Here is a 14729-nt window from a genome sequence, read left to right as displayed (position 1 = left end):
TCCCTGCCTCATGAATACTAAAAATCAGTGTTTTGGCATGCACACACGGCTTGCAAGATCAGAATATAAAGATTTTACATTTCAACCCACTGCCATGATGTAATAGACCATAGGAACCTTTTTCGGGAACTCGTAGGAGAAAGTTGCCAAACCCTTTCTGTTTTAAGATTTTACTTCCCTGAAAAGCAGACTTTGTTTTTGAAAGATTTGAAAAGCTAAGGGAAAATGATTCAGTTGTGGCTGGCAGGAAAAATCAATGATGCCAGCATGTGGTAACCATGTGATACTGGCAGTGCCCACCAACTTCTTCATAAAATGTTGGTGACAAATTTGCAAGTATTTACCATTGCAAGTGCAACACCAGCAGCAGGAAGTGTGATTACTTGTATTCATGTCTTTCGTAATGTACTTACAAAAGTCTTGTAGCTGGAGAGAGCTGAAGTGATGGAGAAACGAGAAAAATGCTTGCCGGGCTATTTATTCCCATCAGTGGTGGCCAACATGATCTGCTATGTGATTAATTCCTGGTTCATATTAATACATGTCAGATGATCCACACTGTTGATGGATATCCTGGTCTGCTTGTCCATGACCATATCTACCTTCATGCTGAGCATCCTCTTTGGCAGGACACTGCATGGTGGGCTAGACAACCACTTCAAGATCTGCTGCACTAGCTTAATAATTCAGAATGGGCAAAGCAGAAATACATGGAGGTCATCACTTATAAAGTTTTCACAAATGTTGCCTAGGTCTATGATATCAGAGAAGAAGCAGGGTGTGAGATGGTGGACAAAAATGGGACTGGTCTTTAGAATGGCCAAGCTGTGGGGAAGCCTCCAGGAGAAGGCACCCGAAACTATAGCCAGTACAGTAGAATCCCTTTATAGTACCAGGAAACGTAGTTTACTATACCAGACGTTTACTATATCAGAACTGGTCATACACTGTATATTTATACAGACGCATTTGGTGGGACCTGAGGACTCAGTTTACTATATCCAGCGGTTTACCATATCAGAGTTTACTATAATGAGATTCTACTGTATTAAGGCCGGCGTAACACTGTACTGGATAAAAAACACTTATCCTGTCAAAACGGATCCTTTTTCCATTTATATGGATCAGTTTGTTACTTTGGACATCCGTTTTTCATCTAGTTTTCCGTTGCATTATTGCGTCACCACACACTCGGTACTGGTCACTGCATTCCTTCAGCGCCACTGCTGCCACACACTCAGGTCTCTGCATGCTAGAAATTTGGGTATACCAATGGAAATCCTCCCTGAGCACGAGAGAGGATTTTTATTGGTTCACTATTCAGTGAACCAATGAGAACCCTCCCTGTGGAGGGACCATTCTCATTGGTCAATTGCAAACTAGTTGTAGCCTGATGCTTCTGATGGGGCTCTGGGATCAGTGTATTGGTGTTTCTAGCATGCAAGGACCCAAATGGATGGTGGCAGCAGTGGTGGAGGACCCATAATGGATAACGGCAGGTGCGTATTTTACAAATTGTAGGTGGTGAGCAGCTTGGTGAAATGGACACTGTTCATTCTCATAGGCTAGTATTGATTTCGTCGGTCTCCATCACCATCCGCTTTGTTTGGCCAATCCTGTATTATCACAGAGTACCAACAAGACAGGTCAATTCGGTGCCCACTCAGCAACCCATGCTGGGCCGAATTGGGCAGCGGCTACAAAATCACCATACATCGGGTGGCGGCAATGGCCGCACACCAAATTATGTATAGAAGGAAGGAAATTAAGTAATCAGTAGAGGAACATATTTTGTATATTTATAAGGGAAGACGCCGAGAGCCCAGTATAGTGTAGTAGTATGTACTGTAAATTGGGTATGGAAGGTAAGTATAGGTAGGTTATACTCACAAACAAGGGTTACCGTCCAGGTAACCACTATGAAGGCAGGTGAGGAGATTAGACCTGTCCCCACTCAGGATTAAGAAGTCGCTCTCTGTAGATCGGGAAAAAAGAAGAATTCACCTCCACCAGGGGTGGAAACAACTGCAAAAGTAGTACAGAGGCGCCAACAGGGTAAAAACAATATTTCTTTAAAATGGATAAAATGAAGTAGGTAGCGGTGGACTTACCCCTCCAAAACAGACACAAAAATTGCTGTTTTAAGCAAAAATCTGTTTATTTACATACTCCGAACAAGGTGCAACGCGTTTCGCGGGTATATCCCCCTTCCTCAGGCAATAAATAGGAGTATATCACCAGTGCGGTCCGGTACATAGCCTGGCGTCACAGAGGCGCCAGGCTATGTACCGGACCGCACTGGTGATATACTCCTATTTATTGCCTGAGGAAGTGGGATATACCCGCGAAACGCGTTGCACCTTGTTCGGAGTATGTAAATAAACTGATTGTTGCTTAAAACAGCAATTTTTGTGTCTGTTTTGGAGGGGTAAGTCCACCGCTACCTACTTCATTTTATCCATTTTAAAGAAATATTGTTTTTACCCTGTTGGCGCCTCTGTACTACTTTTGCATATTTTGTATATTCCTCGAGAATCCCTAGCGCATGAAGAGACGTCTTTTGGCTTCTCCCTGTGCCCAAAATGCTCATGGCCAGAACATATGTACTCGAATATCCATACTTGTGTTCTGCTTGATGGAACTGAACAAATGGATCCATTCTGAACAGACTGATGTGAACAGATCCTAATGCTTGGCAAATGATCCGTTCAGATCCATTTTGTTTCATTTTGCTGAACAGAACATTTTTTACTGCCAGGGTGAATGCGCCTTACCCATTTTACATAACCTAAATACAAAGGTAAGCCAGCCAGCAACCACTTTAACATCCATGCAGTTGTTTTTGGACCCTAGTTTTCTAAAACCACTATTACCACATCTGTTTTCTCCTACCACAAATAACATAAGATGACCAAGGTGTGAAGTGTACAATAAACACTTTGCATACCCTAATATGAAAATTTTTTCTCCATCTACTAAATTATCTACCTTCTTCTGTAGTTCTTCCTGCACTAGGGAGGGTAGCTAGATGTAGATTTGACCTTTTCTTGTGCTGCAGTCTGCAGTGCATAATAAACACTGACTATTGCACCTTGTATACATGTAGGAAAGACCAAAATAGTTGCACAAGGTTATAATAAATAAATTGTTCTTTTTTGGATACTTTGGAACACTTAAAATATGTTACATAGTTACATAGTTACATAGTTATTTTGGTTGAAAAAAGACATACGTCCATCGAGTTCAACAAAGTACAACACCAGCCTGCTCCCTCACAAATCCCTGTTGATCCAGAGGAAGGCGAAAAAACCCTTACAAGGCATGGTCCAATTAGCCCCTAAAGGGAAAAATTCCTTCCCGACTCCAGATGGCAATCAGATAAAATCCCTGGATCAACATCATTAGGCATTACCTAGTAATTGTAGCCATGGATGTCTTTCAACGCAAGGAAAGCATCTAAGCCCCCTTTAAATGCAGGTATAGAGTTTGCCATAACGACTTCCTGTGGCAATGCATTCCACATCTTAATCACTCTTACTGTAAAGAACCCTTTCCTAAATAAATGGTTAAAACGTTTTTCCTCCATGCGCAGATCATGTCCTCTAGTCCTTTGAGAAGGCCTAGGGACAAAAAGCTCATCCGCCAAGGTATTATATTGCCCTCTGATGTATTTATACATGTTAATTAGATCCCCTCTAAGGCGTCTTTTCTCTAGACTAAATAAACCCAGTTTATCTAACCTTTCTCGATAAGTGAGACCTTCCATCCCACGCATCAATTTTGTTGCTCGTCTCTGCACCTGCTCTAAAACTGCAATATCTTTTTTGTAATGTGGTGCCCAGAACTGAATTGCATATTCCAGATGTGGCCTTACTAGAGAGTTAAACAGGGGCAATATTATGCTAGCATCTCGAGTTTTTATTTCCCTTTTAATGCATCCCAAGATTTTGTTAGCTTTAGCTGCAGCTGCTTGGCATTGAGTACGATTATTTAACTTGTTGTCAATGAGTACTCCTAAGTCCTTCTCCAAGTTTGATGTCCCCAACTGTATCCCATTTATTTTGTATGGTGCTAGACCATTAGTACGTCCAAAATGCATGACCTTACATTTGTCAACATTGAATTTCATCTGCCATGTATGTGCCCATATAACCATCCTATCCAGATCCTGTTGCAATATGACACTATCTTCCTGAGAGTTGATGATTCTGCACAATTTTGTATCATCTGCAAAAATAGCAACATTGCTCACTACTGCATCTACTAGGTCATTAATAAATAAATTGAAGAGCACTGGACCCAGAACAGACCCCTGTGGGACCCCACTGCTAACAGTCTCCCATTTTGAGTACGATCCATTGACCACAACTCTTTGTTTTCTGTCCATTAGCCAGTTCCCTATCCATGAACACAGACTCTTCCCCAGTCCTTGCATCCTCAACGTTTGCACCAGACTTTTGTGGGGAACAGTGTCGAAGGCCTTTGCAAAGTCCAAGTATATCACATCTACAGCATTCCCAATATCCATATTAGCATTCACTACCTCATAAAAGCTGAGCATGTTAGTCAAACAGGACCTGTCTTTAGTAAACCCATGTTGATGCTGAGAAATAAGATTATTTTCTACTATGAAGTCATGTATAGTATCTCTTAGTAACCCCTCAAATAGTTTGCATACAACTGATGTTAAACTTACAGGTCTATAATTTCCTGGATCAGATTTTTTGCCCTTCTTAAATAATGGGAAAACGTGGGCTGTACGCCAATCCACTGGGACTCTGCCAGTTGCAAGAGAGTCACAAAAGATAAGATAAAGGGGTTTATCTATAACTGAACTTAATTCCCTTAGGACCCGAGGATGCATGCCATCCGGGCCAGGTGCCTTGTCTATTTTTAATTTATTTAGTCTTGCCTTCACTTCTTCCTGCGTTAAGTATTTAATATTACAGTTAGAAGATTGAGACTCTTCTGCCTCTGTAGTTTGCAACAGTGCTGTTTCTTTTGTGAAGACAGAAGCAAAGAAAGCATTTAATAACTCTGCCTTACCTTGGTCATCCACCATTGAGTTCCCATCCTCATCCTTTAGGAGTCCTATACAGTCAACCTTTCTTTTTTTAGAGTTAAAAAGAAAGGTTGACTACGGGAGGGGGAAGGCGGGGTTTAAAAACATCCTGCATACCAAATATGTGGCTGCCAAAAAAAACATATATAATGAATCGGTACAGACTCTTGGTATAACAAAGTATAAAAGCCCCAATGCAAATTACCTAATACATTATGCAATATATATATATATATATATATATATATATAAATATATATACTCCACAATATACTCCTCAACAGAGGTTCAGAAAATGGCATTTGTGCACAAATCACACTGCACAGCTGTGTGGATGAAAGAACCAATTGGTGAAAGGCTGAGCACTTTTCTAAACCTCGTTTGTACAAATGCACGGTACACTTTCCTAACATTGCTTCCCTTTTGAACCCTTCTGGCAGTGGGTACTGTATCTATTCTGCATCAGGCTCTATATTGTGGAATATATACAGTATATTTTTGCATAATATATTAGGTCATTTGCATTGGGGTTTTTATACTTTGTTATACCAAGAGTGTGTACCAAATCATACAGTATATGTTTTTTTTTGGCAGCCATATATTTGTTATGCAGATTGTTCTCAAACCCCTCCCTCTCCTGTTTTTTTACTTTTGTCTAAAATTATCCAATAAAGAACTATTATTTACTATATCCTTGTGTGACTTTTTTGGTCTTACTCTCTTCATATGTTGTTTGGCCTGTTGCACAGGATATATACTTGTTTATTATTTATAGATCTTTTGGTGGTGCTAACCTAAAAACGTTGTTTGCTATATCTTACTCTTCTAGTTAAAAACAAAATTTGACATACATCTAGCATGTGATGGTTTAGAGAAGGGGTCCCCAAACGTTTTCGGTCAAGGGCCGGGTCAACATACTTAAGACTGCAGGGGGGCCGGAGCATACATAAAATGTTTTTGAAAAACATTACATTGAATCTAAGTATTGATTCCCCCAATCATGCCCGGAGGAGAACACCCAGCAGCAGCCATTCAGTCATGCTGCGCCCAAAGAACGTCTTTGTGCACCAGACAGTGAAGCATACCCAGGTGACAACTTGCTGTCCAATTGGACATCAGTGTCACCTGATGCAGTATTGGATTGGAAGACAGCGAATTACTGCTCACCTACAGTATATGGATGGGTGGGGCCAGCACTGCTATTCTATATGCAAGCCACCGATATTTAAATGTGCAGTGGGCCACATCTATAAGTTATACAATCTGTGTTTGGGGGCCAGTGAAAAAGCCTTGGGTGGGCCGCATTCAGCCGCAGTTTGAGGACCACTGGTTTAGAGTATTTATGCTTAATGGGTATCGGAGGTGACCTGTGCATGATAAGATTAAGAAGTGTGCATACAGTACCAATCCTACTTGGAACTTTACTGTGTGCTCTTTTAATTGTTAATAATATAAATACCAAAGGGAACCTGAAGTAGCATGTGACATAAGATAAGTATGAGTATGCACAGTATCAATCCTACTTAGAATTAAATAGTATAAAGCAGAGACAGTGTTGTGCCTTTCAGCAGCTGGACCTAGATTGGACATTTCCCAGAGACTCCCCAATAGCAATATAAGAGTAAATGAAGTTATCTAGACAGCTTTATTCAAAATTAAATTGAGTTTTCTATTTAGAATCTACCATGGAATTGATTATAGGTATTTAAATATACAGTAAAATATGCAATAAAATGCTTATTCTTTGCAATAGATAAGATAATAAATGAATACTGTAAATCAGTACTCTGAAATACAAACACACTTGCACGCACCAGCCACACCCAACGCCCTTCTGCAGTAGGAAAAGTTACAAATATATAGAAAAACGTAAAATTTAAAAATGTATAGGTCAATACTTCCAAGGTGAAAATCGGTCAATCTTGAAAATGTAGTGTATTGTATAAGATTGGGGTAATCAATCACACCCCTACAGCTGGGGTTGGTTACAGAAGTCTATTCTGTAGTTATAATCCTCATTGACATAGAATCTGGACAAATAATGTGCGCTGATAATATCTTATGAGTCACCAGATATATGATGTATGATGCGCAGACTTGCCGATAAATGTAACTTGTAGTGCGCAACAAGCTGGTCAAAGAAATTCACAAGTTTAGTCTGTACAGGTCAATTATTACTCACAGCCCCCAGGAGGCTTGCAGATGCGAGTGGAGCCGCTCGATGATGTCCGCTCCGGCCGGCGGCGTGACAGGAGAGACTAGACGTTTGCAAGAGTGTCCCAGCAACACCAGGCAAGCTTGCCCAACTACGGCATGATGTCTTGCTGATAGGGGGGGCCACCTCATCCCTTTAAATACCGGCACATCTAAAGAAGGGGGCGTGCCTGTATCACCGCTTGCAAGCGCTCAGAGATCTCCATCACCGTGGCGGTGGTTACCTGTTTCACACCAGAGTGACCTGGCTTGGATTCAAACCGGGGACCCAGCGCTGCAAGCGAGAGTGCTAACCACTATGCCACCGTGCTGCCCCATATATGTCATGAGAAAATTTAAAAGGGGAATTCAAACTACTATTTGCTTCTCCACACTTTCTTGTTGTTTAGTTATGTGAAAATTACACAACTTCTCAGTCTTGACCAAAAATGTTCAGACATTTCCACATGTCTATCTGCTTTTCTGCTGAGGGTTTGTCTTCTGTCTTCCTTTCGCACCCTGTGATTGTGAAATTTTACTGCAAACATTGTCAGTGCCAAAATAACACAGGACTATTAATGGACATATATTCCCAGGCTGCCATTTTCAGTTATTGTGGCAATCAGGTCTGGTTATTTTGGCACCCCATAGAGAATAATTACATGGTAGCACCAGCTGTGTAATTATGGTGCATGGTACTTAGAGGCAGTACCAGTGGGATTTATCGGTAGACCAAATTAGCGGTTTAAATTAGCAGCATGTGTGTGTGTGTGTGTGTGTGGGGGGGGGGGGGGTGGATAAGGTAGTGTTAGGCATTCGTGAGGGGTCAGTTTTAGCAATTGGTAAAAGGTTTGGCGTTAGGCGGTATGGGAGGGGTAATGTAAGGGATTGGCTATGATAGGCGGTAGACATTGGCATAGCTAGGGTTTTCAGTGCCTGGGGACAAAGACAATTTTTGTGCCCGCCTGAACAAAATGGGCGTGGCCACACATCAGAATGTGGTTGTGGTCATGGGTGGAGTCAAATGTACAAATGCTGTTTAGATAGCCAGGTTTGCCTCCCTTTTATTGTTCAGATAGCCAGATGCCCCCCCCCCATTTAAATAGTCAAATGTGCCCCCCCTTTAGATAGCCAGATGTGCCCCCCTTTAGATAGCCAGATGTGTTCCCCTTCCTCCCATTTAGATAGCCAGATGTGCCCCCCATTTAGATAACCAGATGTGCCTGCTTTTTCTGCTGCTGTTAATGCTTCTGCTCTCCTCTGCAGAGGGAGGGAGAGAAACAGGGGCACCTCGGGCAACCAGGGAGCCGCCTCTCACGCATGTGGGGGTGCAACGGTTGTGCTGAGCGCCCTCACAGTGCTGCACCCGGGGACATATGCCCCCCCCCTCCCCCATAGCTACACCTCTGCCGATAGTAGAATATCACTAACATTGCTGATATTCTACTACATTCAAAATGAAATTTCAGCTTTTCCATGCGCTAGAATTTCCAAGGGCTATTTTCACATGTACACGTCATTGCCCCTCTAGTGCTGGTATCTAAAGATGGCCTTCAACAAGCTAGAAGTGGCTCAATGCAGTAAATTATTCATTATTATGTAACACAGGAGATGGGTGAAGCTTCCCTTTACTTTCTACAACAGGCAGAGATAGGAGCAAGTTATGTTATTAACATAACATAACCTTTGACCCTGGATGGGCTGCTAACAGGGCCGGATTTACCAGTAATCAAACTAGGCACATGCCTACAGGTAGCCCATGAATGAAAGGCGGCCTTTTGGATGCCCCAAAGTGCCCCCCTAAGCTCCCCTTCCCTCCCTGTGCAGAGCGTGAGCAGAGTGGTAATTAGAAGAGAGTGAATAATGGGCACCCAACATTCCAACGATGACGTAAATTGAACAATGGCTGGTTATCATGTGATTCACTGTTACCGGATGACACGCACAGAGTCCAGCTGTAGCTACAGAGACGGAGCAGGACGCTCTGCTGCTTTTGAATGGACGTCATCGCTGGAATGTCGAGTGCCCATGAGTCACTCTCTTCTAATTACCGCTCCCCTCATGCTCTGCACAGGGAGGGAAGGGGGCACCTGGCTAACCTGTAGAGGGCTAACCTAAACTGAGAACCCAAGGCTGGCTAACCTATACTGGGAGGGAAACCTATGGCTGGCTAAACTATACTGTGGATACCTGGTTAAGGTATACTGGAGCAACTATGCTAGCTACTTATACTGGGGCACCTATAGCTGCCTGGCTGGCTACCTATACTGGGGGAAGTTATAGCTGGTTAACCTATACTGGGCACCTATAGCTGGCTGGCTACCTATACTTGGGCAGTTATAGCTGGTTAACCTGCACTGGGGCACCTATAGCTGGCTGGCTACCTATACTGGGGCAGTTATAGCTGGTTAGCTTATACTGGGGCACCTATAGCTGGCTGGCTACCTATACTGGGGCAGTTGTAGCTGGTTACCCTATACTGGGGCACCTATGTCTGGCTACCTATACCAAGGCACCTATAGCTGGCTAACCTATATTGGGACACCTACAGCTGGTTAACCTATACTGGGGCATCTATAGCTGGCTACCTATATTGGGGGCACATATAGCTGGCTAATCTATACTGGAGGCACCTATAGCTGGCTTAAATATACTAGGCACCTATTGCTGGCTAACCTATACTGGGGCACCTATAGCTGGCTAGCCTGTACTAGTACACCTATATCTGGCAAACCTATACTTGGCTAACCTATACTGGGGCACCTATACCTTGCTAACCTATACTGGGGCATCTATACCTGGCTAACATATACTAGGGCACCTATAGCTGGCACATCTGACTATGGGGGGAAGAACATCTGAATGTCTATTGAGGTGTGTGAGGGGTGTGGCCTGTGTTAAGGGGCGGGGTTTTGGGCACCAGAGCTTATGTGCCTGGAGGCTCCTCAGCTGTAAATCTGGCAGTGGCTGCTAACTAAACTTACTGAGACACTGAGTAGAGCTCTCTACACAAGATAAGCCTATTACATGCCTATTACCTGCCTATTACAAGCCTATTCATCATTACCCGTACTACACATACAATTCAATATTTCATAATTTTTTTTTCTTCAGGTTTGCTTTAAGGTAATAGATTCCTCCCCCAAAACTGTCCCTAGACTATGTTGGGCATATGACGGGTAAGGATTAGACTGTGATCCCCTCCGAGGTACAGTTAGTGACAAAATAATATGCTCTGTAAAGTTGTGAAAGATGTCAAAGCTATATGAAACCAAAATAAATAAGTGTGTGCATTCAGATTAGTCTGTCTGCTCAACCTTTATAAAAAACAAAATCTTCTTACAGTGCTATTAGCACTATCACATATTAAAACTTTGTCCAAGGTAAAGGCTGCTGTAATCCCCTACCTGGGTACTAGGGGGCACTGTTAGGTAAGTAATTACAGTAATATTGCTTTACTTCAATGCTGTACTTTTTCCAGTAGACCAGGAGAATTCTTAATTCTAGGCAAGTGTAAAAAAAATGAGTAAAATGAATTACAATAAGTGCTTATGAGTATGTTTAGATGAATAGATCAAATGCATACATGAAAAAGGGCAGCAAATCTGAAAAGGTCGGCAGCACCAATGTATTAACGCTCAATTACATTTATTAGTAAAAAAAAAAAAAATGAGAGAAGTGCAACGACAAACCACTGTTTTGGACAGTCCTTCCTCAACCTGCATATAGTCATGAAAAAAAGGCGCATGGAAAAAAGGTCACAGGGTTTTTCCCTCTACCGATGTCCAACCCTAAGACCTGCCCCGGTGGTGCTTAGGTGCCTAACCCTAATACCCTCCCCCCTGGTGGCATCTAACCCTAAGGCCCCCCCCCCCCCCCCCACACACACACACACCGGTTGTGGCTTACCACAACCTCCCCCCTCCCAGTGGTGCCTTAACCCCCTCCCCCCCTTCCCCGATGGTACCTAGTCCTAAATCCCTCTCCTTAAAGCGGAACTGTAGAGTGAAAATAAACACATTGTTTCTCTTACCTGGGGCTTCCCCAAGCCCCCAGCAGCCGTCCTGCCCCGCGCCACTTCTTGATGAGCCTCCTTTCTCCCACCGCCAGCTACTTTTGGTTTTGCCGCCGGGCCACTGCGCCTGCGTGGCTCTGGCCACGCGTATCCTTTCTTCACGTTCCCCGCTATTGCAGAGTGGAACGCGAAGAAAGGATACACTTGGAGGGCTGGGCTGGCATCAACTTACAAGTCGAGGTACGGGACGGAGGTGCGGCAGGAGAACGGAGGCTCGGGCAGGACCGGCGCGTGACAGGACAGCTGCTGGGGGCTTGGGGAAGCCCCAGGTAAGTGAAACAATGTGTTTATTTTCACTCTACAGTTACGCTTTAAGCTAACCCCCCTCTTCCACAAAGCCACAATATGCAGCTATGAAGGCCTGAGTGGACAGTGCAACCGCACCGAGCGCCAGGCAGAGCGGCAGGTTGGGGGGGGGGCACAGCGGCGGGGGGTGCACACTCAGCAATGGTGGACCAGAGGACAGTGTGTGAAAGCCTCGACAGGATCCAGAGGCTTCCCTTTTCTTAGGTAAGTATTTTATTCTTGACCCAACCTTGGGTACACTGTAAGGGTACTTCCACACTGCATCCATTGCATTGTGTCGCAATGGACAATATTATCGCATAGCGATGAGATGCAATTATATTCTAATGGTACGTTCATATCTTCGTGTTAGAATAACATGCAGCATTCTGTGCATTTAAAGGACGATGTGCACATTTACAGTTGCACTGAAGCATACTTATATGTACTGTATGCATCACATTGCACTCATAACGCTTGATGCAGCTTTTCATCACCTTTGCCCTGGTGATCCTATTTTTCAAGATGGGCAACATGCATTGTGTGAAAGTAGCCTTAGTAGCCAATTTATATGCCACTAGGATTACTTAAAAATACCATGGAACCTTGGTTTGCGAGCATAATTTGTTCCAGAAACATGTTTGAAATCCAAAGCACTTATACCAAAGCAAATTTCCCCATAAGAAGTAATGGAAATCCAGTTGATTCGTTCCACAATCCAAAAACAGTTATAGTAAAATAGTATAAAATTACAATGTAAACAAGACTTTCACTATAACTTACAGAATCATTGCTATCTTTTCTTGTGTGGCTTTAAAGGACACCCGAGGCGAAAATAAACAAATGAAATAAACAATTTTATCTATCTACCTTCTCTTAAAAATTACTTTTTTTAGGTATTCCACAGTTTTATTTTATGTTTAAATCCCCTTTTTAAGTTTTAACTGCTTTATTGTTTTTGCTCAATAACACATTCATTGAAGTATGCCAGAGCTAAAATCTATGAACTATTGACCATTTGTATCTCTTTCACGCTCTCAGAAGCCATTTTCTGCTAGGAAAGTGTTTTATAGCTGGAATTTCTTATCAGTGAGGGTCACTCTGAAGTCACTTCCTGTCTGAGTCAGGACTGAGTCAGCCACTTACATACCTGTTATTTAACTCTTTCAGGCAGAGAAAGAAAAAAGGAACACGGCATAGTTATTTGTGTGCTAGGCACTGTACATACCCATGTCTATCTCATCATGTCACATGTCACTTCGGGTATACTTCAACAAGGATCTTATCCAATGTCAGTTACTTTTGAGGATTTAGTGGAAATGTGACTTTGCACAGTCTCTATACTTAGATTAAGTACAATCCTGCAGTGCCAAAGGGAGAAGACCTATCGGCTCAGTTGTGATGACGTGAAGCATGTATACTTTATTTTGCTTGTATATCAAGATGTTGCTTGTATATCAAGTCAAAATTTCACAAAAATGTTTGCTTGTATTACAAAGCGCTCTTAAACTAAGTTGCTTTCATTCCAAGGTTTTACTGTACAGACTGGTTGTGCTGATACAAATACAGCCTACGAAGTGCATCAGAAACCTGCAAAGAGCAAGGCTGGATTTATACTTTTTGTGCCCCTAGGCCAACTATGTTGTGGCTCCTCCTTCATGTACAGCTGTACCCATGTGCAGCCCCCACTTCCATGTGTATCATCCATGTACTGCAGTCCCTCTCCTACATAAACAGCTTTGGGCATCAGTTTCCCTTCTTCATGTGTTGCTCCCCATTTTCAGCCTCCTCTTTCATATGTAGCAACCTCTCTTTCATGTTCAGGTGCCTCTCGGTTTGCATCCACCCAAGGCCAGGGCCTTTCTGGCCTTTCCAGAAATCCTGCCCTGGAAAAGAGTAAACACCTCCGTCCACCTATCTTTAGCTGTCACTGATCTGACGGGTTAGAGGTGAAATTTGATTGGTTGGTGGAAGTTATGGCACATGACGCTTCAACATTCAACTTTCATGCCCCAAATAAAGAAATAATATACACAGATATGAATTATAAAAGCATTATTTTATAGTGATGAACTCCAGCATCAATATAAATAAAATTAAACATTAAATTATAACACAGAGATGACAATGAGGTTTGCTTAAAAACTACAAAAACACATAAAATTAGGGTAATAAAATCAATGAGGTGGATTAAACCAGTTTACTAGCCTCCCGGAAAACACACAAATATACAGAAGTATAACAATATAATTGGCCACAATGCCAGATGACTTGCTACAGTAAATGCCTTGTTCAGCTCTGTTTTTTATAAGATCATTTCAGAGAAAGCAATACTAAAAATGTGCAATGCAAATTACACTGAAAGTAAACCTGAAATGGGAAAAAAAAACAATATATACTGTACATATCTGGGGCTTCCTCTAGGCCCCTCCAGACTGATTGCTCCCTCTCCGTCCTACACCATTGGGATCGTCCGCGATTGGCCGGTGAAAGTCCTTCTATCTGGGGCTTTCTGTGCATGCGCAGCCTGGCTGCATGCGCCCCCGCCACATTCCCATTGCCGGGAGTGTTCTGCACCTACACAGTACTACTGCCTAGGCGCAGAATGCTCCCAGCAATGCGGAATGCCTGCACTGACTGGCCCTGGCTTTAGGCTTTTCCGAAGCCAATTGTGGACAATCCCGGAAGCGGAGGAAGGCGCCGCGGGAGTGACCAGCATGGAGGGAGCTGGAGGAAACCCCAGGTATGTTTTTGTTTTTCTTTTTTCCTGCCCCATCCCAGGTACTCACTTTTGGGCCCTATTTGAAAATAGTCAGATAGATTGCCAGAATCCTTGCTGCAGCCACGCCCCTCTAGTGACTGACAGTTTACAGCTTATCCATTGGCTGCCATTCACAAAGGTACATGTAGCTGTGGCATAGGTTGCAGCTAGCCTGCCTCTGTCTCATAGACCAGCATTGCAGTACCACATGACCCAGCAGACTGCTCATCGGATCAGGAGAGGAGGGGATGAGGAGTTCCAAGATGTCAGTGGTTCACGTCCAGCCATTAGATTTTGTATTTTTAAATTGCAATTTTTTTTTGCAATATACCGTAATTTTCCATACAAACTTT

This window comes from Hyperolius riggenbachi, chromosome 6, assembly GCF_040937935.1.
Source record: "Hyperolius riggenbachi isolate aHypRig1 chromosome 6, aHypRig1.pri, whole genome shotgun sequence".
Lineage (NCBI taxonomy): Eukaryota > Metazoa > Chordata > Amphibia > Anura > Hyperoliidae > Hyperolius > Hyperolius riggenbachi.
Note: the sequence above shows the minus strand (reverse complement) of the source record.